The 20,021-nt window shown below is 45.8% G+C and overlaps 1 protein-coding gene across 10 annotated transcripts in view; it reads left to right on the forward strand.

Annotated features, from left to right (window-relative positions):
- Window positions 1-1,540: 1,540 nt before the first annotated feature.
- The window catches only part of APBB2 (amyloid beta precursor protein binding family B member 2), a 158,888-nt gene continuing 140,407 nt past the window's right edge, over window positions 1,541-20,021 (forward strand). For 9 of the 10 annotated variants that reach the window (XM_032187360.1, XM_032187361.1, XM_032187364.1 and 6 more), the window contains exons 1-2: window positions 1,541-1,610; window positions 16,587-16,726. The gene's annotated coding sequence lies outside the window, so the exon portion shown is untranslated. Of the gene's footprint in view, window positions 1,611-11,343; window positions 11,459-16,586; window positions 16,727-20,021 lie in introns of those variants that run through there. The other variant, XM_032187357.1, reaches the window with a different exon arrangement.

A 20,021-nucleotide genomic window follows, 5' to 3' on the forward strand; every position in this document is an offset into this window, starting at 1 on the left:
ATCACCTTTGGATGTCTCAGGAGGTCATCAGTCCTTCCTGAGCTGATCAAGATGATACATTTCTATCACAGATAATTAGGACTATTTGGAGGGTTTTCTTTGGATGTCCACCATAGTTCTGGATCTGAAAGAGTGAATTAAAATGTGAGTCTTAGCATAAGGAAGTGTTGTTCTTTTTATACAAATCTTGACTAACTCATGTCCACATTTGAGAAAAATGCAAGTACCACTGTAAACAAGAAGAATAAATTTAGGAGTAAGTGTTAAGTGATTAAGTATAATTTCCAAGTGCTTTGCTCTGAACTATGACATCTTTGTCTAATTGTCGCTTCTTCTTGTTCATCACAGTAGTGCTCATAATTGCTTTTTTTTTTTTTTCCTGTTCTTTAGGCTGATGGATGTCAGTATGACCTGCTAAAAACACGAATATTTCTAATTAAAGATGTTATATTCCTATTCATCTTAATTGTCCCTATAATTATAGTCAGTCCATCCAAGTTCTGCTGTTAGGGGCATAAACCCAGAAAACAAAATAGTGAAGGTTCTGGAAATGCAAAGAAAAAAAACATCCCTTCTAGATTAATAGATTCACCATTAGAAATGGTGCAATAAATTTTGAAATGGTCTTGGGCACTCTTAATAGGATTGCTGAATGTGTTTTAATTTAAGAGAAAAATCAGCCTGGCCATTTCATTATTGTAACTGTCTTCTTTGACCTCCTAGGGCATCTTTGGTTACTCTGATGTGGCACTGTATTTTATTAGTGATTGTTTTGCACCTGCTTTTCCAGTCTTTGTAAGATTGTTAGGTGGAAGAATGAAAGATCTGCTTGCAGTTGCCACTCAACTACTATGTCATTTTATTTTTTTTTTTGCCTCAGTAATGAGTATTTTTTTCCCCTGTAACCTCAAAAGCTTACGCTGAAAGGACAGAACCCCAAGTATTTGGTAAGGCTTTAAACAGAAGGAGCTTCTCATAGGTGTGCTCTTTTAAGCCTCGCTACTAACTCCCCACAACGTCGCTGTGATCCCCTGCTCCTTCCTCTCCAGATGCACCCAGGGCTTCACTCGCAACCTGCTCCTGTTGTTCTGCAGGTGCCTTAAAGCCTCGAGGTTTCCAGGACTGCTCCTTTTGCTCATTTTCCACGTTTGGGAGCACACCCTGAACCTTTCCCCCTGTGCGGGCTGGGTGCCTTTGGAGCCCCCCCACCACCACAGGGCTGCCTGGAGCACCCCCAGCGCGCTCCCTTTGTCAAGCAGCCGCCTGCCTCTCCCTCCTCCCGGGGGGCAGCACAAACCACCGCTGCCTCCCCACACAACCCCTAGCCCCTGGGGGTCGGGAAAGCTGCCCTGGAAGCCACCTCAGCCCCGGAGGGAAGCTCCTTGGCGGCCGGGAGCCGCTCCCGGAGCCGCAGGTGGGAGCCGGCCGCCCCGACGCACCGGCGGCGCCATGTTGTGCGCCCTCCGCCGCCGCCGCCCCGCCCGGCCGGCCCCCTGCGGGCCGCGGCGCTGGGCGGCGGCCAGGGAGGAGGGAGAGGAGCCGGGAGGAGAGAGGAGAGGAGAGAAGAGGAGGGGCGGCGGTGGCGGCCGGCGGCCGGAATCGTTTCCTGGGTAAGGCTGGGAAGCGTTTCCGGAGGGCTGGCTGCATCCCGCAGCGGGCTCCGGGCGCCTCGGGAGCGGCGCGGTGCGGTGCGGTGCTGCGGGCAGGGCAGGCGCGCGCTCCCCGCGGCGGGGACGGGGCGGTGCGGGGCTCCCGGGCAGCCCCGGAGCCTTCCCCCGGGGAGATTTGGGTGGGTTTCGGGGCTTCCCGCGATTTCAGCGCTGGTTACTGCTGCTCGGGGGCCGTGCGGGTGGGAGCCGGGGGGGAGCAGCCCTCGGGGCGCAGCGCGGAGCCGCGTTAATGTCGGGCGGTGCGGGGGGGCTTGCTGGCGGTGTCCTGCTGGGGCTTAGCCTTGTGGCTCTGCCCCTCCAGCACCAAATATTGCAGCGCACACCGCCTGCAGGGCGCAGTTGTGCTGCTGCCGTGCCGCAGGCTGTGCAGGGCACTGCCCGCAGCGGGCTGGGAGCCGGGCAGGATGCGCTGCGCGGCGCTGCCCCGGGGGCCAGCTCCGGGCGTGCCGTGCCCTCCGGCTTCTCACCGGGTCCCTCCGGCTCCTTCTGCAGCCCACACGCCACCACCCTGCTGCCTGATGCTCTGGTGCTTTCCAAAAGCCCCAGCGAGTTGGCTGCCTTGCGGTTGAAAGTGTTTTCTGCCTAGGTTCAGCTGGAGGGTGTGCGGATGCTGGAGCACTCGGAGGGGGAGACATCCTCGTGCGGTGACCTTGTGGCAAAATCTTGGCTGGTTAACTTCTTTCCTGAAAGCAGCCAAGCTAAGCACGGGTGTTTTGACTCTTCCCTTGCAGCAATGAGTGTGCAATGGAGCACTTTAGGGCTTTTCTTTTTTTTTCTGGTTGTTTAAGGGAAATCAAGATTTGGAGAGGACTCTTCAAGAAGAATACAAGTTTTGTTGCATGTTACAAGAAATTTATGACCGTTCTTAACACTGAGGCAGCCCAAGTGAACTTCATCCTTTATGATGAAGGAGAAGGTCTAAGCAGTGGGTCACAGCGGTGTGGGAGCCATTTCTTAGCAGAGGGGATGCACAACTTGCAAGCCTGGGTTATTGTTGTTGTTTTCAGTTTTGCAGCTAAGGAGCCAGTGTGCAAAAATGATCAATTTTGGTGGGGCACTGGGTGGATTCTGCTGTTCCCTTGGTCAGAAGGGAGAGTGACGTGCTTAGGAAATGCTTGGGGGTGTGTAGTGAGGACTGGTGCAGTGTTGGAGCTGAAGAGAGTTGTGACTTGAGGAGCTGGTTAGGAGGAATGTGAGTGCTTGAGATTGCCTGCTGTAAGGATTTCTTACCAGGGGCTGGGAGAAGGCCACAATGAATCCTGGTAGTTGGTAGGTGATGGTAGGTAATCAACTGATTGCATCTCCATCAGATGGCAGATCTGTGTTTTACAGAAGCTCTGACCTAGGATGTGCAATCCCACTTGAAATCCATGCTGAAAAGAGACTATACCACCTGTATGGCTCCTTTGGGTAGAAGACAAGGGTTTGCCTCTGTCCTGTGCTGTAAGCAAGGAACTCAGCTGCTGGGAACACCAGAGCAGAAGGAGATGTGCAGGGCACGTTAGCTCCTTACTTGCTAAACTGCTGCTGTCCTGCTGCAATGGAGAAGGTGACAAATGATGGGGCGTGTTGGGCAGGAGACTGGCAGGAAGGACTGGTGGGATGGGTGGGAGCTCTGGGGGTTATCGGGCACATCTTCTCACTTGTGCTTCTGGTGGAGCAGGTGCAGAGAGTGGCTGGGGTAAAGAAACAATCGCACCAGAGGAGACAAGGAAAGCCTGGCTCGTCTAGCCTAGGAAATGAGGCCTGAGAGGGGATACGATTGCAATCTGCAGATACAGCAGGGATATAAACAGTAGAAACAGAGAGGAGCTATTTAAACTAAAGAACAATGTTGGCACGAGAACAAATGGATGTAAACTGGCATGAATAAACTTCGGCTGGAATTTCGTTTCTTCCCTAAATGGAGTGAGGTTCTGGAATGACCTTCAAAGGGGAGAAGTGGGAGCAAGACCCCTGGCTGGCTCTTAAAGATATATTGAGGAAGTTTGTATCATGTGCCTGGCTCTGTGGCATTAAGAGCTGAGGCTCGGTGACTCAGGGAAACCTTTTCTGTACGTGTGAGTTAACCAAGTACAGATTTTCTGTGTTAATGTTTCTTATTTTAAAAATCTGACATTCAGAACTGACATCAGAATAAACTGCTCACTTTACGGTTTGTATCACTGCTTAGAAAGGATTGTGATGTGCTTAGTGGCTGCTTCCTGAAATATTTTACAAGTTTAGGTTTTCTTTCCTCCAAAACGTTGTATTGGCTTGCAGCAGTATTTGATTATGGGGAAATGTCTATTTTTCATTGTGAAAATTGTGCAAAAGACTATTTTTTAGTTTGTGTATCACAGCAGTTTGAGTTTATTCTTCAGGTTACAAAATAAACCGCAGAAAAAGTGTTTCTTGATTGAAGAAATTGTTAAATCCTGTAAAAGCAGGAGTTGGGAGGGGACAGCTGATCCAGATGGTGTGAATTGAGACCAGTGTTCCCAGCTACGCTGCGACTGGAGGGCTTGAAAGTAACTTTGAAGACAAGTCTAGTTTATGTAGTTGTCTGCAGGTTTGTTTCATTTGCTGTTAGGCAGAACAGCTGAGAGTTATCTTGAGTGGTGGTTATAGCAGTCCAACTCGTAGAGAAGTCTGTAGGCCATTCTAAAAATATGGTGTGCAGCACAAAACACAACCAGCTGCAGATCCTGCGTAATAGGTCCTGTGACTGTCAGAAGTACATGACAGCTTCCAGAAGATGCAATAAATATAAAAAAGGAAGAGCAGCAGTGGTGGGCCAAGGCCTCACCTGTCTGCCCTGGTAGCCAGCTGGGGCTCGACCCAGCCACGTGGCACTCAGCTGGCTTCATCTCTGAGCAGCACCTCCCAGGTGTCTCCAAATGCTTCTGCAGCTCGATGGGCTGATGGCCCCCAGCCCTGATGGGCAGCATCCCAGCACCTCTGGACCCGTGTCACTGTCCTCGTCTCTCTGTGGGTGAGCACTGCTGGCTGCTGCCCCGTAGCTGTGAGGAGTTGGGAGTGCTCTGTGTACTGTTCTGCTTTAGCTTCCTTCTTAAAATAAACAAACAACTCCTTCACCTTCAGCCTCCTTCTGTTCCAAATCCTCATCTGATCTGTCTGCAGCCCCCCGGGACTGTATTGCAGCCTCCACGGCCTTTGCCCAGGAGCACAGCTTGTCTGCAGGCCTGCTTCTGGTTGTGTAAGAACTCCCTCCTCCTGTTTCTTCTCTGCTGGATTCCTTTCTCTGGTGGCTCGTAGCTCCCATGTGGCAGAGGCAGTGAGAGATCCTGCATTATGACATTTATAACTTTGTAGTCCTCTGTCTTCCTCCTCCATTTGTAGTTTTACCTGACTGAAGAGCTGCTTACTCAGCTGTTCTTTGAACAGAGGCTGTCCCTGAGTTTGAGTGCCCTTTCCAGGAGTCCTTCCTACCTCTAAAGATCCTTTTAGGGTGGGAGGATCGGGACTGCATGCAGTTTTCAGCAAGTAGGTGAGCTCTGGGGCTGTGCAGTGACATAACCGTGCTTTGTTTTCGTAGCGATTTATAACGTTTGATGAGCTTTTGGGGCTGCTGATGAGCTCATTTCATGGATGCGTGCAGTCGTAACCTCGCGATGTTGCTCCAGCGTACGATCATTTTGGGGCCTATCAGCCACATAAAGCTGCGGTTGTGCCTTTCCCATGTCCGTGTCCTTCCATCTGCTGTGTTTATTTGCATTAGTTCTCATCTCTGTGCTGTTGACTCAGTCTCGCAGGATTGTCTGGAATCCTTCACATCCTGTCCTTGCCGCCCGAATAATGTTTCATCAGCAAACTTCCTCGGCCCGTTGCTCCGTGCCCTTTCCAGGTCTCATGTGAGCATCTCAGGCAGCCCGAGTCTGAGCACAGGTTGCTGCTGAACTTCACTGGTGACTTCTGGTTGCTCCAAGAGAGACTGTTTACCTTTATCCTTACCCTGCTTCTGTTTTTCCACCCTCTGCATGTCCACGTGAAACCTCTTCTCTTACCTCTCTCGGCTTAGTTCCCATGAGGAGCCCAATACCTGATGGTAAGCCCTTTTGGAAACTCAAGGAGATGGAAACAAATGGATATATCCCACGTTTGGTACCAGCTCTGAAACACTTATAAAGCAGGGCTACTCCTCCTGAAACTGTGGACTTTTCCAAAACTCTGTCCCTTTATTACCAGCATCTGTTAAGCTCATTTTGAGCCCAGTAGAGGTGCTTGGCCGTGCAGTTCATGCTTCCCTGAAGCCCTGCTGAAATCCTCGCCTTTTGCCACTTTCCTTTCCCCTGCTGCATAGGATCCAAGGTGGATCTCTAATTCTGTCTTCTGCAGTCAAATCCTTTTTTTTCTTAAACTAAATTATGCTGAGCTTCTGTCTTCTCCCTTGAAAATATGTCATTCGCATAGGCAACTGCTTAGATATTTTCATTTTTTATTTTTTTTACTGCTGAAGAAACTTTGCATCTGTGTGTTACACTGATGAGTGCCTTTAAAGTATTCTGCGTAACAATTAGGGTGATTAAAAAGATGCAGATTCCTGCTTTTATCAGTAGTCTGCGTGCTGCATGTGTGGTGCGCTTAGAAACCTGCCGTGGATCTCAGCTGAATGGAGTCAGGTGCGATTTACTCGAGGATATTTCCTCGGGAATGTAAACGATCAACTTCAGTCGTAGCACATTAAGAGTAACAATATGTGACAGAGAAGGGTTGCTACGAAATCAAAACATGTAAATTTTTGCTTCTGATCTCAATATGGGATAGCCGGTGTCTGTAGTTGTGGTTTATTTTACCTTGTGAATAGTGCTGCTGCTGTTAAAGTACTGCTCTGCAAATTTCTGGCAGACCTCTTATTGACAGCTTAATCTTTTGGACTTCACGACTCCAAAAACCTCTGCAGAAATCTCAGCGGTGTCTCTCTCCAACGTGGCCAAAACCGAGTAATAACCTGCTGATGTAGTCTCCTAGCCCTTATTGTTTGGCTGTCCTTTTTTTCCCTGCAGAAATCTTTCTCTCTCCTTTGTCTTCCTGGCCGGGTTGTGTTGCTCCACAGGTAATGTATCCCGGCAGACAAGCATCAGCCCTGCCTGCCCTGGGGAAAAGCCTCCTGGAAGCACGAGGCTTGCTCTGCGATGACACGCTCTTAAGCCATGTTGAGTTCCTTTGTTGAAGGGTTGTTTTTTTTTTTTTTTTTTTTTTTTGTTTTGTTTTGTTTTGTTTTTCTTTTAATGCAAATATAGCTTAATTTTCAAAGGCACCAAGAGGAGTATTTCTAAACTTCTGCAGATATCCACGGAGAATGGGTGTTTGAAACAAAAAAACACCACACCCCAAGGGCTGGATACAGGCACTAAACGTAGCTCAGTCAGGACTAATTTTTCTTATGTTTATTAGCTGGCTGTGGGGGGAGGTTTCCTGGTTCCAAAGGGAATGAAAACGGCAGGAACAAAATGTTCCCTACCGTTATGAATCAACTTGTTGGAGCAGAATAACCCACCAGAAATTTTACATATTTTTGTTGTTGTCTATTTGTAGAAACATGCCATTTCTTTGTAGCGTTTTCAGGGTAGAAAGCACTCCAAACAGTTACCAAATTACAATAATTTGGTGTGACTAATATTGGCAGGATTTAGTGAAGCCTTTATCGGGAACCTCTTAAGTGTAATTTCTCAAATGGGATGGAGGGAGATGCTGCAGGGCGCTTGCTGGCCAGCTGCCTGGCTTAGAAAATTCGGAGCTTGACGTGAAGCCATCCCATGTATGCGGTATAGAAATTCACTGTAAGGACCTGGAAGCAGTAGTTTGGGTAAATGTGGCAACTAATTCATGGCTAAGGTGTTTACATTTGCCTAACTAATTCTGTTTGAGGGGAGGATTATTGCGAGGAAGGGATGGTTCTCAGCGAGGTATTGACCTGTGTGCCTGTGGGAGATGAAAGGGAGTCGCAGGGTGTATCCAGGAAAAGAAAAGCCATTTCTGCAAGTGTCTCTTGCTGTTTTTTCCCCAAAGTGCCTAGCTGGGCGTTTTTCCCTGGGTGTGTGCAGCACTGAGGGTGTTTTTGGCGGCACAGCCCCTCAAAGAGCTGCGTGGGCCTGACCCCTGCAACCGGGCTGAGGTGGGGCACGGGGAGAGGCTCTGCAGTGGGGAAGCTTGGGACCAAAAACCCTGTGCCCTTTAAGAAATTAAATTTCATTTTGATACTAGTTTTTCCCAAAGGTACAGACATAAAAGTCAGCTTAAAAATACAATAGAAATAGCATACATACTGGTGGGTGGGTAAAGGGAAAGGTTATGAAGATAACTGTGTAATGCATGCGTAAGGAAAATGTTTGGTACCTGTGTATATGGAAACTGGAGCATTAACAAAGCAAAATAGCTTCAGTTCGTTCCATCTTTGTTCTTCAGAAGTATTTGGGATTGGATTTGTTGTTATATAAGTTTGTGGGCTGATAAGATGACTACCCAAGGAGATTAAAATAACTTGGTGACAAGACAGTATTTGCTTCAAACATGTGCTGTTATTTAAACATGCGCGAGAACTGCTAGCAAACAATGCTTGACTATATACATGTATTTTAACCTTATTTTTATAATCTTTGCATGCTGTTACATCAGCATTTATCTGTTTGTTGGTTGTTTTTTGTTTTGTTTTGTTTTCACCAATTCTTGGCAATTCTAAACTCTTTTCAGTAAAATATCCTGTATGTTTTCAACTGATGCAAGAACAAATTGGGGAAAAAAACAAAGTGGGGAAAAAAAATGAATAAACTTAATGGTCGAGATATTATATATGCCAAAACAGTATCCAGAAAGTTGACTGGTGGAGACGTGTGGGCATTTAGAGGTCAGTAGGTCTCTTTTGAAGACGAAAGTAGATGTATCTGAAGGTGACAAAGCTGGGTGCTGTTGGTCAGGGTAGTCACATCCATGGTCCTGGGGAAGGTTCTTTGCAGCCTGACAGCATGCTGATACCTCGGTGCCCTCACGTTGAAAGATGTGTGATGGAAGGCTGTTCAGGGAACTGAAAATAATGACAGAAAGCTCAGGTGTGGCAGTGAGGGATCTGTGTGGGGAAGGAGGATCTGGAGGGAGAACCAGGAGGCTCCCGGGGATGTCACCACTACGGTGAGGCTCGCTTCTGAGGAGGACCAGGAGGAGTGGGAACATCAGAGCATTTGTACCAGCTTTGTCCCTCAGGTGGGAGTCAAGCTTTTGTAGTTTCCCAGCTTGCTTTAAGCTGAGAATCAGCCAGCTCTGCCATGGCCTGGTTGTGCTACATCTGCGTGCACGTCCCTACCGCTGCAGCCGACCTTGCTGGTGGGCGCTGTGTGGAAGATTTCCTCTGGTAGCAGCCACTGTGGTGGTGCTGGGAGCTCCTGGGCCTTGCCTCGTGGTAACCTGCATGCTGTAATGAGCCCAGCCACCCTGCAAGTGCCTGAGAAGACACAGGAGCCGGCGCCTGGCCGCTTGCCACCCTGCAGCACAGTGCGTCTCGCTGCTGTCCCAGCCCAGCAGGTAGGAGTGCTGCCGGTGTGAAAGAAAGACATTTTGTGGGATCTGTCCAAATCCATAGCGGGTTGAACAGGAGGGAGACCGAAATTCTTCAGCTGTGCCTTGTTCAGCCTTCCAGTGGAAGAGAAACCCGTCTTCCTCCTAACGCGTGCCCAAGGTTTTGCGAATATACAAGGTAAAATGATTATTATCCTAGATTTAAAGCCTGGATTCTCCTTCCGTGAGTTCCCGTGGATGGCTAAATCTGTGCCACTTTGAAAACCCCTCTGAAGACAGATAACCTGGGCTTCTCTGAACCCTTCCTGGAAGATTCACTTTGAGGGATTTGGCCTGCTTCTCTGCTTCTGCCGTGTGCTTCTGAATAATCCTTGAACTGTAAATACAGCGCTGGAAAAAATAACATTTGAGCTGGCTGACAATATTGTGGCTCACATTAGGACTTAAATTAAGAAATACGAGCTTATGCTATAAATCAAAAATTTGGGTTTGTAACCCCTTAATTTTTGGCCTGATAAATCCTATTACTCCCAGAAAGCTGTTAAGGTTCATCTCAGTAAGTGCTAAGGATGTTTTAAATCCATGGATTATTTAAGTTCCGCCTGTGCCAAGGTTTAAAATAAGACTGCTAATGCACGGGACACGCCAGCTGTAAAACCAGGAGTGGATGGTGTGGAATCAATGCAGGAGACACCGAGCGACCTATCCAACTTCAGACCTACCTAGCGTTCAACTTTAACTCCTGCTGCCTGGACTGCTTTTGCTAGCCTGCTGTACAGGGACAGAAAATTCACTATGCCTATTTTTTCACTAGTATCATTAGTATTCTTGATTAAAAACACTCAAGGATGACCTTATGAAGCCAAGTTGCCCACTGAAGGATCCTTTTCTTTATATTTGATAACTGCGTTGTGTGCCCTGCCAGGAATGCTTCTGTGGAGGGATGAAGATGCTGAAGCTGTTGAGTTCAGGCTTGCTTGCCTGCCCCTTGGCCATCGAGGCTGAAAGTTGCACACTTTTCATTTGGTGTACTCTGCTGGGCAGGGAAATAGGGGCTGCAAGCGTGCTCCTCGCTTGGTGGTGGTGTCCCTCTCTGGCTCTCCTGTGGAGTTCTTGCTTGGTGGGTGGGCATTAGCACCTCCTGGGCTCTCCCTGCTGCTGAGTGGAAGTGTTACAGAGCTTCCTCAAGCAGGAAACTGGGCTTTCCCAGTTTTGGGGTTGCTTTTTGAATCGAGACTGCAAGAAAATGGTTTTGGCGTAGGTGAATGCAATGCGTTGCTATGGCAGGATATGAAGCCTCCAAGCAGGAGGAGGTGTGGAAATTCTAGATCTCTCAAGAGAGAGGCTTAAGCTGAATTTGCTTAGATTTTAAAAACTGATGGAGGTAAGGATATCTAAGGATAGTGATGCGCATACCCTGTGAATCTAAATCGAAGGTATCGATGCTTCCAAACAATGGCTCAGGAAAGGCTCGTGCCAGTGAGCTCAGGTGGAGGCAGCAGCTAGCATATAAATAGATTGACAAGAATTTTAATTACACAGCGGAGCTAGATGATGAAACCGGCTGCAAAACCCAGGAGCAAAATACGCCTAAATCTCTTGGGCAGCATTAGGCACCAACCTGGAAATAGCACTCCACCATGGAGCAGTGGGGAGGAATGCTCTGTACCAAGTATAACATAAACACGCCTAAAAATGTTTTCTAGGCTTATTTTATTTTTTCCCCTCTCCTTACTTGTTTTAAGGCCTAGATTTGTTCTGAAAGATTCTAAAATTATCTAAATTTGAGAATAAAGCTGATTTGTTTCACAGAAACTAAGTTTGGGTCTGGGAGTTTTAAGCTATGCTCCTTTGCGGTTTCTTGGCAATTCCTAGCATAGTGTGGTGTCCGTAACTTTTATTTATCACTTTTAATTCAGAAGTGCTAGATAACTCAACTGCTGTCACAGCACAACAGGAAATTCTAAAAGGCCTTGAGAGATTCAGTATAAAGCTAGCAAAACGGCCACAGCTGGATGGTAAAAATGAAAACAAAACCAGGCATTTTCCAACAAGATGTCATTTGGATGTGACAGGCTCAGGGACGAGCAGCAGTTCTGCCTTCCTCAAAAGCTTTTCATGAAAGAACCTTTTTTTTTTTTTTTTTTTTTTTTTTTTACAGCAGAGCAGTACACGTGTTGAAACTTGGCTCTTACAGAGAAGCTTTCTATAACGTGATACTGGAAGTATCTGCTTGCCATATGGAAATTGGTAGTAACATTACCTGCGCTTTTGAAGTGAGTATTTCCCTATTTGTTAGCCATAACTTGAAAGCACCGCAGTATCTTAAGCTCAACGAAATGCTTAAACTTGAAGCAAAACAGTTACTTTAAAGGAACTTCAGTGATGGAGAACCTCTCTGTTTTGCAAGGTGGGAGCAATGCAGCTGGAGCAGGTTGGTGTCACTGAGCTGCAGGAGGCTGATGGACACAAACCATTGCCCTGAAATAACAGCATGGTCCCGATCCCCTCCAGTGGGGAACAAGTATTGGGACAACCCAGAGCCACTACTGAGTAGCCTAATTCTACACTGTTGTCTTAAAAAACACCAGAAATGGCTTCAGAAATTGAACTGTTGTTGTAGAAAGCTCTCTGTAACAAGGATACTTGCTTTCTCGCCTCAGAGCAGGTGTGGTCTCTGGGCTACTATTGCACATCTCATGGTGTAACAATTTGTGTTGAAAACACCTTTTTTCCTTACAAGATAGAGAGCAAAGCATTCCCACTGTTAGCATGGGGTTAATGTCTTTTAATTACGTGCTTTAAATACAAAGCAAAGAGATGTTGGATAAAACTAGGGCTCAGGAGTGATGGTAGCACACAAGTTTCTTCAAGATTGCTTTTAGCAAAAGGGATCTGTTAGGCTAGATGTCTGCTGGTGAGTGTTATCACTTAGCTCCTTTTGTCTTGATTTAACTAATCTTACCTTTAGCCTGCATCCTGTTTCTGTGTAAATCACTAGTTGCTCTTCTGTGAGCAACCACCAGCTTTGGGATCATATGACTGCTGAGGAACTCTTGGTGTTTGAATTGTGTGTGATGTCCCCTGGCTGTGTACAGCACTGCCAGTTTTGTTGTTTATTTTTTCTGTGAATTTCTGAGCTGCTGCTCTTAAGATGAGCTTTTAGGTGGAAGCCTATAGTTGCTTCTCCCGATAAGCTTGGCACATAAGCCCCGGAGAACTTCACTATGCTGGATGCGTTCTCATGCTCTCGGGTATCAAAACTGGCTTAAACCTTTCGGTTTGATTTCATGTCGGTGACCACTTTGCACAAACACATGCTTGGGTCACCCTGGGACAGGCATGTGGAAGTGCTGAGGAGTGTGGCGTGCCGAGGGGAGCTGAGAGGAGGATGCCCCACGTGCCCCTTCCCCAGCACGGGGCAGTTCAGTGCCTCTTCCAGAGCCTCATGGCAGGGCATCGCTTCCCTGCTCTAGAAAAGGTTTGTGTGACTTAAGCACAAGTTGTTTGTTTTCCACTCGTACATCAGCCCTATTTGTAGAGAATTTTGTGGGTTTTCAGTGTTTTGCTTTTTTTTTTTTTTTTTTCAGCCTTGAAAGAGTTTTTAAACTTCCACCCTGCACATTGAAGTATTATTATTACTATTTTATTTATTCTTTGCTATTTCTTGGTTTTGGTTCTAATAGAACATGAACCAGTGCACAAGTTATTTATTTGCTTAAATGGTAGCAGCCTCGGTGTGTTTGCAGCGAGGTGTTGTGTGTTTACAGAACAAACAGTCTGGTAATACGTAAAGTTTTAAAACAAATATCGAAGGAAAGAATAACTAAAAACATGAAGGGAAATGGGAAAAATTGCAACATACGTTTATCCATAGCGAGGCTGTGCCAGAGTAAATGACTTTTATTTCTTTGTACCTTGAGCTGTGAGTTGGGTTAAGTGTGTTACGTTTATCTGGTCTATAAGGAAACATTTGTTATGGCACGAAGAGGAAAACGCTGAGCCACGGGTGCTAAGGTGATGAAAGGCCTGGTTAAAGGGGAAAGAGGAGGCTGAAGAGCAAAGGAGCCGCCTTGGCTGGAGGAGGACTCGTGCTGGGATATCTTCACAAGAGCTTTGGCAACCAGAAGTTAGGAACGTGCAGAAGACGTGTTAATCTTGCTGGTATTCAGCGAGATGTTTGTAGGCATGGCGATGTATCGAGCCGCTATGTAGCGTGCTGCTGGGGTCTCGTCTAGGAAGAAGTGAATCATATTGATAGTGAGAAAGATGATTTGAGATTCTGTGTGAAGGCAGCTCCTCGTACTGAACACGTTCATTGGCTTTGGCCCAAGTGGTACCCAGCTTTTCAGGGGGAGATGCTCTGAGCTTTCTCGTCTCATGTTTTCTCAGGTCTTCCCCAGTTTCCTTTCCGGCTCTGCCTCAGTTTGCCTTGGTTTATCACACTTTCTCTTCACAAAGTAGCACAGTACCCTGCTGTGCTTGGGATCCCGGAAAGCTGGTTGAAGCTAGACTGTGCTAATGGGCTTTGGAAGCAGCACTCAGGGTAACTTGGGCTGCTTTACTCGGCCTGGGAAAGGGAAGGACCTCTATAAGGCCTATAATCCAAAGATTAAAGTCTCTATAAGTCTATAACCCAAAGGCCTATGTGTAAGGGCTCTCTCTATACGTTTGTATATGTCAAGGTCTATATATAAGGTGTCTATAATCCAAATATTTGGTCTTTGGACTGCCTGTGGCTCCATATTTTCCCAGGCTGAGGATGCAGCTTCTGATGTGGCCTCTCATACCTTGCCGTGAGGTGGATTCACAAGGCGTTGGTAGAGCTCTGGCTTTTCCCTGCTTGCTTCAACGCAAAGACATGAGGAAGGACTTGACTGCTTATGTGATTATAGTAACAGGACATTAAATGCAGGCGGTTACCTCATACGTTTCTATTAATTAAATGGTGTATTTGACTGTGAACTAAAGTAGACTGTGAGTAACCTGAAGCCCCATTGGGTTTCAGGCTTAGCTTGTGCTTTATAGTTGTCTGTCGTAATAAATAAATATAAAAATAACACACACAATCTTCCTTCCTTGATTTTTAAATGTCAGCACAGCCCTACTTCTGTGCAAGTGATTTTATCTTTAAACATAGCACCGGGGAAGGATGAGCAGTCCTAGGAGCAGTGTTTGGAGGTCAGTTTGAGCCCTCCTCCTGCTTAATTCTGTAAGAGATGTTGTCTCCAATATCCTCAGACCTATGGGTCTGAACGGTTTAGGATGCTGCTATTCAGTTACCACAGGGATTTTGATGGTCTGGGAAGATGTTTTTACCTGCCAGAAAACGACTTTGTTCATTTTACTTAGCTCATGAGGCAGCATCAGGGTCTTGGTTTGGCTGTGGGCTGACGGTGCCTGAGCACCAGCCGGGTTGGAGCGCCTTTTGGACAGCCTCTCCTGGCAGACAGGGTGACCTTTGTAGTTTGAGGATATTGTTTTACAGATGTGTGCTTTTAGGCCTAATGGCTCAGCTGGTACTTCTTTAAAATTGATGTGTATCCAAGAGCTAAGTCAAACTGTGTGTCTGGGGGCTGAATTAGGCTGCCGAAGGATTGAGGTCAGGATACTCTTCGGTTGCAAATATTTTCTCGTTAGCTTTGACAAGTAGTGTGTCTTCTTGCCATAAAGAAACTGCAGAACGTGAGGCAAAATTACCGGAAGCCAAAGATTTATTGACTCTTAGATTTTTTTTTTTTAATTTTTTTTCCGAAAAGGGCTCTAGTGCTCTGTGGAGGAGGATGGCTGTATTTGGACTCAAGTGCCCAGCGTCTGCTTACTGACTGCAGCACTTGATGCAGAGCAGCATTCAGAAGCCACGTGGCTTTGCGTGGAAAGCAGCAGCACAGCTGGGGAAGGTTACTGATGGCTCTGTACATGATTAAACATGGGCAGAGGCATGGAAGAGGTGGCACAGAGCAGAGGAGGCACCAGCACGTGTGCCATTTGGCTCTCGTTCAGCCTTTCCTGGAGGGTTGGGCCATAAACTTCTCTCCTCCATCTCCCCCTGCAGATTGTGCTCCCTGCCAAGGAAAACTTAAACCTGCAGAGTTTTCTTTTCTGTGCAGACATACCTTTTGACTGTGATCATGATGGAACATCTCCCTTGCCATGGGTAACCTTTTGCAGCACCGCTTGTGTCCCTGCGTGAGCACAAGTATAGGAAAAGATTAATAAAGGCTTTCCAGCTGCACCTTTTTTTTTCCCCCTCCAAGGTGAAGTGCATAGGAAAGTTCAGTGTGGCTGATGTTCTGATTTTTTTTAATGTTTTTGTAAAAACAAATAATTCAAGCTTGCTATTAAATGCCCTTTGATTTTCTTTCTTAATTCATCTGGTTGTATCCAACTGCCTACCTTGTATTCTTAGTGTTGTTTGGGGAAAGTTTTATATTTAGGAAAACACTTTATTGTCAAACACTTTTAACATAATATTAAAAAAGAGTGACAGATAATATTAAAAATGACCAATGAGAAGATTTATGTTGTGAAGGCAACTGTGTTTCACCTTATGAGACATCAGAACAACATGGGTGTTGGGGGTTGTGCCACGAAGGTGCCCGTCTCCAGTTCCCCACGTAACTGTGTAATTGTGTTTCATCACGAGAGGGCCTGTGGATGTTGGTGGTGCTGGGGAATTCAAGACGTGCTCTAATGTCTGGTTTATGCCAGGATTCCTGCATATATTAAATAGTTGGTAACTGCGCTGATGCGTTTTGGGAGGCGGCTTGAGTAATGCTGTGCAGTCGGCGGTAAGCTCGATATGCATCTGCCTTTTCTTCCTGAGTCACAGCGGGATGGGAGATGTAGGCGTCCCACGGCTTCATTTTCCATAGCCTCTGGGGAGATTTCTCCACCTCCATCCCTTCAGAACCTTGGAGGGGTGAATTCCTGTCTCAGCTCCTGCCTGGCTGCTGCCAAGGATGCTTTTTGTGGTGCTGTGCACACCCCCCTTCCACAGTTACCTGGGTGGTAGTTTGATCTGTTAACCTGGCTTCAGTTTTGGCTTTCAGATGGAAGCTGTAAGTGCTGTGGGTGCCAGCATTGCTGTTAGAAATGGCAGCTGCTGGTCGTGTAGATGATAACTTGCACATTGGTGGATATATCCATGGATGTGGTCTGACATCCAGGAGTTGGCACAACTGAAATTTGTCTGGCTGGTTACTTGCAGTTCATCCCTTTTTTTTGTAGAGAATCTTTCTCTTTAAGATGAGAAAAGACTTCATAAGTGACCTGGAGTCACCGACAGAAAGAGCTGTCTAGGCCCTGCTTGAAGTTGTTTAAGTGTTTAATCATTTTGTGTTTAATCAAGTGTTTAATCTTTAAATGTTTAATCATAAGTGTTTTTTTCTTTTTCCCCTTCAGTGATCACTTTGGTCAGAGCGGAAGGCAAAGCCCACCAGCTTGTTTGCAACCCAAGCAGCTGCACTGTTCTGGAGGACTGCTTCTGGCACTCTGATGAGCTGGGGCTCTCCAAGTTGAAACGGGAAGATTTTCTTGGAAATGTAAGTTAGGTGCTTTTGAGACTTGCCTGATTCCCTAAAATATGTGCAGTTAAAAGTTTGGTCAAAGCTGTGATGCATCAGTATGATTAAATGAGAACAAAACAATGTTTGTGGCTAAGGGCTGCATTTCATAAGTTTCCTGTTCAGTTCTTTAAAAGCATTGATATTCAGCTACTTGGTTCCAGAGCTCTTTCCTCTCCTTAATGGAAAAGTTCAGTTTTGGTGGTTTTTTTCATGCCTTGACAACTGCACTCATAGTTTTAAATTAATTTACAGTAAGACAGGTCAAAACAAGGGCAAACAATTTGGAAGGGAATTTTTAGACTTTTTTTCTCCAGACTTTTTTTTTGGGGGGGGGGGGAAGAGGGTAGTAGTGTTTTTTTCCTTTTTTTTTTTTTTTTTTTTTTTCTACAGAGAAACCAGACTTGAGGTTTTAAGGCAAAGGTTTAGGCAACAGCAGAACAGCAGTAGTTATGGCCATCTCATCTGCAAGGATACAAGGAAGGTGCTGCTGTTAGCTCTTCCAAGAGTTAGTAGTTGAATCCAAAAAAAGGCAGGTTTGGAAACCTTCAAAGACCACATTCAGGCTAAATATAATTTTATATTCATGCTGCTTCTTTTCAAGAGCTTTTATTGCACATCACTGAGAACAAGCAGAAAGAATATGTGGAGAAAAGAAACGAACAATAATGTGTATGTTGTTAGAGCAGAGTAGAACGTGATGAAAGTGGTACAACTCCTGTTACCCATTTCCACTTCTTTTGGCCAAACTTGGCAGGGATAGTTGCACAGCACCTAGGAAGTGCAGGAGGAGGTGAAGCCAAAATGTAATTTAGTATAATAGCAGACTCATGAGACACATTTATAGTTTATAAATATGTATATGATAAATACAAATATATATGCATTGCAGATAGTGATGAATTCAGTGCCACCTCTTACTGTTACAAAATATATATGGCCTGTATAAAAGCAGATTGTGGAGCGGGACTCCTTTCTGCTTGGGGCTGCTAACTGAGGGCATGTATACTGAGTGATTAGCAATTTGGGAAGGGTGTTGCTTATGTCACTTTTGTGTTGTGCAGTGGTGGGGCAGCTGCGGTTTAATCCGTCTTGGACGTGAAGATGGTAGTAGCCTTCTTAGCTCAAACATAAGTTGTATAAATTTGTATTTCTGAAAATCTTATCAACTGTTAAGATAAAAGATACACTGTGATAAGTCTGAATTGCTGCTGAAGGAATAATGATGAGAGGAAAAATGGAATGTTAGATACTGTTTTAACTTAGCAGCTGCGGTTTCTGTGATAAAGGCACATAAATCCCTTCACATGAATCAAACCACAGTTTAGGAATTCTTTTAAATATTTTGAGCCTGTTTTGATTATGTATTTACATTTAAAAATACTTCAAATTCCGAGAGGAAGTTTTCTTCACTCTTCCTGATGCTGTGTGAAGTCCTTTGAGAGGAAAGGAAGGGAGTGTTCAGAAAGCTATTTCTGACATTAAAGGGCTTCAGAAATGCTGAGTGCATAAAACCTTGAATTTGCCTTTTGGGAGTTTGCGTTCGCAGGACGGGAATGGTTTAATTTAGAAGTCAGTGGTCCGTGCAGGGCCAGGGGAGGCATGCACAGGTCTGGGGAGCCCATCAGGCTCTGGCATTGGTCCCCAGCCCTGCTCTGCTGGAGGTGGGACCGGCAGGATGCTGCCACCTGGCCCAGGGCTGGCCACTCAGCTGAAACCCATCCCCAGAGCTCCCCTCCTGCCCAGTGTGCCACCAAGCTGAACAAATTCCAGTGCTAGTGGAGCTTGTAATCAATTAGTCACAAGGCAAAAAGGATGGGAAAGAAATACAAAAGGCAATAGCTGGGCTTCTAGAATCGGCAGGGACTTATTAAGGGCCATGTGATTGACAGCTACTCAGCACCTTCATTTGTGTGTGAGCAAGCTGTGCCAAAAGCATCCATAGCATAGGTTGCACATATGGAATTGACTTTTATCCCCACATTTAACTATTTGCACATCCAGGGACATTCTCTGCTTCGAAAATAACCTGACCTGTATCGCTGCTCTCTCCAATGTAGGTGTTTTTCCACCTCATTCCCCAGTAGTTTCTGGTCTATGCATTCAGACTAAATGTGGTTTCTTCAGATCCTTTAACTTTGTCCTTATCTGATTTACATCAGCTGCCTGAGGAGTTGTGAACTCCCCTCACAGTTTGTACTCAGCATGCTTTTCTTTTTAAATTTTTTTTAAAGAAGGTAGATGTGAAGTGCATGAATCAGACTCCAGAAGCGTTTCTCCAGCGCCTGCTGTCTATGCATGAGAAGGGAAACCAAATTCTGGAGGGAAAAGCTGTCATTATGGCAGCAGAAATAATTTCTGATTGAGACTTGCTATTCAGATGCTTCTTTTATGTTTCCTATTTCAATCTCTAGCAGAGTCTGTGTATTATATGGTGAATTAAATGGCTTTTTAATAAGCTTGTAACTACTATCTCCCAAACTCTGTAATTTAGACACTTCTGTGAATAATAGCACATGATGTATAATAGCATGTTGCCTTCAGTCTTCTAAACTCTAATAGAGGGCAATGCTGCACAAATGTATAATTAATTAGGTCTTAATTTTTAGTACGTTGCAGCCTACTTTATGCAGATATCTTTATTTGTATTGCAGTGCAATTGAATCACTGGAATAATTAATCTGCTGAGGAGTTAGGCTACCCAATTACGATAGCAGAGAGAATAATAAATGGATCCCCACTGGAAGTTATTTTTGTTTTGATTGAGTAAAGCATACAGGCAAAACTGGTAAAAGTCCTCAGTTTTTAACTTTGGAACTGGGTTAGTACACACATGCACACCTCAGGGATCTCTGCTGTTAGTTTCCGATGGAGCCCTGCCTCCACAGCACGGCTGGTGCCTGAATGGGAGCGTTGACCCCTAGCTTCTGCCCAAGACAGCTGTGTAAGGGCCACTGTCACCCTGCTGTAGTGGGAAGAGCAAATAGTTTGTTTCTGGACAGGACTAATGAGGCACTGCAGTGGAGTGGGATCTGCCCGTGCCTCAGGTCCTTACAACGGCTGGGATTTCAGGCACGTTGAAATGTTCTCCTTTAGAGTTATGGAATGGTTTGTGTTGGAAGGGACCTTAAAGCTCATCAAATTGCAACCCCTCTGCCGTGGGCAGGGATACCTCCAACCTGGCCTTAAAATCTAACACTGCCAAGAGGTGAGTGTAACTGGGAGCAGCGAGTGGTGACATGCTTTCTGTGACTGGAGCTGATGAGCTTCCAGA

Source organism: Aythya fuligula, chromosome 4 (genome assembly GCF_009819795.1).
Source record: "Aythya fuligula isolate bAytFul2 chromosome 4, bAytFul2.pri, whole genome shotgun sequence".
Lineage (NCBI taxonomy): Eukaryota > Metazoa > Chordata > Aves > Anseriformes > Anatidae > Aythya > Aythya fuligula.